Source organism: Gracilinanus agilis, chromosome 4 (assembly GCF_016433145.1).
Source record: "Gracilinanus agilis isolate LMUSP501 chromosome 4, AgileGrace, whole genome shotgun sequence".
NCBI lineage: Eukaryota > Metazoa > Chordata > Mammalia > Didelphimorphia > Didelphidae > Gracilinanus > Gracilinanus agilis.
In genome coordinates, this window is record NC_058133.1 from 135,608,422 (window position 1) to 135,612,722 (window position 4,301).

Consider the following 4,301-nt stretch of genomic DNA (forward strand, 5'->3'; position numbering starts at 1 on the left):
AGGACTGCAAAGGCCATCAAATCCAATGGTGTCAAACTGAACTAGAAATGGGTTTCTAAGACTTGCATTTTTATTTATTTTGTTAAACATTGCCCAATTACAATTTCATCTGGATCAGAAATTTGAAGGTGGTCAGGTTATGAGTTTGTCCCCCTTCTGAATCTAGTCCAATCCTCTCATTCTATAGAGGAGGAAAATGAGAATCAAGAATGATAAGTGATTTGTCCCCAAGGTCACACCCAATGTTTTAGAACCCCATTCTTCATGTTACACCCATGTGACAGACAGGATGAGTCCCTCACAAACTTCAGTTCATATTGTAGAAGTTCTCTAGTCCAGTTGTTTGCAATATTTTTTTGTTCTGTGAACTCCTTTCAACCAAGAAAAAAATGTGTCATGAACCCCCAGGATAATTTATTATACTACTCATAATATTCTTTTAGATTTATTCATTAATTGCTTACAATAACTCTAATGACAACTTTTGCTCCAAAAAGTTCCAAAATAAAATTTACATTATATAATTATCATATTTTATTCTAGCTGTAATTATGGAAACTAAAAGCACAAAAGTCGAATTATAAAATAATTACAAATATTTTACGTGGGACATTATGTATAATGTATGTATATTATATATAACAATATATAATAAAGAATTAAAAGAAGCAATCTAGCAAGACCTCATATGCTTACTCTTATTCTTGTAAGACTTTGTATTAAATTTCTTTTTATAATAAATTTATATGTATTTAATATATTATATTTAAATATAATATTTATAATAATAAAATTTAAAATATAGATAGTTCTTGTGAAATAAGTTATAATTAGAAGATATTTAACATAATATAATAATTATATATAAACTTAATTTTTATGCTGGACTTTTTTCTTTCAACAAAAGTTTGCAATACATGGCTTAACATCAGACAAACGCAAACTTAAATTTAGTTTCATATCAAAATTCACTATGTATTTTGATTTAAGATGAGAATAAAGAGAAATGCTTACCAACACAAAATTCATACTAGAAAAAAACACAGGAGAATTTTACAAGTACCCTGGCTAAGAGATAGAAATCTTTTTTTTTTTTTTAACCACTCTAACTAATCCACAAAAATAAATGGTTAGTTACAATGTAAAATATTTACTTTTTGTACTTAAATATAAACATACTTTAAAATATAATACTTAAAATGTAAATGTACTTAAAATTAAATTGCACATATTGCTTCATTTTTTTAAACCCTTACCTTCCATCCTAGAGTGAATACTGTGTATTGGTTTCAAGGCAGAAGAATGGTAAGGACTAGGAAATGAAAGTTAAGTGACTTGCCCAGGGTCACACAGTAAGGAAGTATCAGAAGTCAAATTTGAACCTAAGACTTCTTGCCTCTAGGCATGGCTCTTAATCCATTGAGCTACCTAGCTGCCCTTAATGTTTCATTTTAAACAAAGATTATATATAAATTGACCTTTGTGAGGCAAGTATCTCTTCAGACATGATTTTATACTCTTCTACCACTAGCACAAAGGCTATAACTCTTAGAGAAACTCTTTTGGACAACTGAGTAGTGTCCAATCATATATATATATATGTATATATGTATATATGTACATGTATGTATATATGTATATAAATGAATTATCAGCAGAGGATAGATTTAAATCAGAAAAGAGCCAGAATATTGCAATGAAAGGCAATATAAGGGATTTTTCTGCAGAATGTTTGCAATGGTCAGTGATGTTTTCAAGATGACTGGCAATCTATATAATGTGCATGTTTAGAGAACATGGAATTTAAGCAGCTTGACATTTGTACTAGAAGAATGCAAATGTTAAATGGAAATATAATATCTTGATCACATGATTATACAGCTGATATGGTACAGTTACAGGTAACAGAGGGAAATGAGGGAGCTACTCTGTACAGAATATAGAATGTAAATTAGGGCATGTGCCTATGTCTGACCATTTGTTGAGAACTGTTCTGCCATCAAATGTCAAAAACCTTGTGGTGGTTTGGAAACAATTTGATGATAGATTGAGAAATTACAAGAACATGTTGAATTTAGTCAGAAGTGGTGAGAGCTGTTATCAAGAAGTAAATAAGGTAATCTGAGTGGGTCTCAAACGCAATTTGGGTGTGAGGAAGGATAATGGGGGTATAGAGGATATAAGGTGATTGGAGGAGGAATGAAGGTATGGGAAGGTATGTAGGAGATAAAGGAAATGGGCTATGTAGGCGAGGGCAACTCAAACAGGTTTATTCCCAGGGGCTTGAGACAAAGGATACAGGGAGGAAACTAGGGCCTGTAAGAAATGTTTAGGTTTGGCTGGAGGGTTTCTCTTGTTAGTTTCTAAAGTCTCTTGAGGGAGGAGTCGAGAGGGCCCCTCCCTGCCAGTCAAACTGATGGCTGGAGGAAGTCTCTGGGAGGTACTTCCTGCCAAGATGGATGCCTCCAGCTCCCCTCAAGGAAATAGAAGAAAAATGATTCCTTCTCCTTGAGCCCTCGTCTTAATTTTTGACACAATGATTCACCAGAGGGTTTGAATAGGTAACAAGGGGATTTATTAATACCAGGGTCAGTCAGAAGGGGGGAGGGGTTCAGGGTTTTCTAACTGCTGCTAGGGAGAGGGTGATGGTGGGGGATGGGTCGCGGAGAGGTTTAGACAGAGAGAGTCCGGCTCTCCCAGTCAGGAAGATTTGACTGCCTTTTAAGTAAAGTCTTTATCAAATCATTAAAACTAGGGGTAACTTATTTGAGGATATTCTACTAGCCTATAGAAACTAAACCCACAATGTCTAATCACCAGGCCCTCCCTTCCACCAGGATCCAAAGGAAATTCAGGGAAGGGGAGGGATGAAGGTGGGAGATCAAGGAGAGGTCCAGAGAAAAGAGGTCCAAATTTCCCCAAGACAAAATAAGCACAGGCCAAGGCCGAAGCAATTAGGCCAAAGCCAACAGGTTAAGCCAAAGCAAAAGCCTCCAGCCACAGCGAAAGCCAGAAGGCAAAAGCCCCGTCAGTTGGAACTTCACTTCTATTTATAGTTTCAAGTTCCAACTGACTTTCTGAAGATTCTAAGAAGTTTAACTGACTTTTTGTGACCGTTAGAAATTACAAAAGCAAAAAGTTTCTGTTAGCCACCTTGCATTACAGAGTTTGATGCAATTGTTGGATGAAATCATTGCAACCAAAATCATTGTGTGTATTGTCACAATAATTTCAAGTAGTTTCAGAAACAAACACAATGCACCGGACATGCACATGCTTATTATCACAAAGGAAAAATATATTTGTAACATGTGGGCAATTATTTACTACTTAAGGAACCATAAAAGAATTTTCAAAATGCATCCCTCAAGAGAGAGCATCCAAAAGGTTCCTGTATCTCTAAGTGGGAATTGTTACACTGGTCGATCACCAGCTTTAGTTCATTGTGTCCCAACCTAAGCAGAAATTTAGAACAAAGCTGATGAGCTCCATATTAGAATCAAGAAAGCCAAATGATGCCTAGTATCAGAAAGTTCAAGAAAAGGGAAACTCTAGAGTGGATAGTGGAGAAATCAAAGCATTTTAGAGCTCAGGTAAATATCTACTATTCCAAATTCTTCAAATTAGAGAAGGAGAAAATCAAAGAGAAGTTAAGTAATTTGCCCAAGAACTCACAGCTATTTAGCCATGAAATCTAATGATGGTCCTACCACATTACAGCTAACAAATCTATAGTTCTCTTCCAACTCAGACATGGCAAACCACTGCCAAGAATACTCTCAATGGTGTCACAAAGAGTCAGACATGACTGAACAACCACCACGACAGAAAGGCCCTATTTATTTCTCCATAAAGTATGGCATTATTAAAAGAGATCATAGAAATGGGGAAAGGACCTATCTAAATAAAAGTATTTATAGTAGTACTTCGTGTTATACCAAAGAACTAGAAATAAAATGGGTGCCTACTCATTAAAGATGGACAGCTAAGGGGCAGCTGGGTAGCTCAGTGGAGTGAGAGTCAGGCCTAGAAATGGGAGGTCCTAGGTTCAAACCCAGCCTCAGCCACTTCCCCGCTGTGTGACCCTGGGCAAGTCACTTGACCCCCATTGCCCACCCTTACCAATCTTCCACCTATGAGACAATACACCGAAGTACAAGGGTTAAAAAAAAAAAAAAAAAAGATGGACAGCTAAGTGGCATTGTGTATATCAGTGATTCCCCAAGTGGGTGCCACTGCCCCCTGGTGGGTGCTGCAGCGATCCAGGGGGGGCCATGATGGCCACAGGTGCATTTATCTTT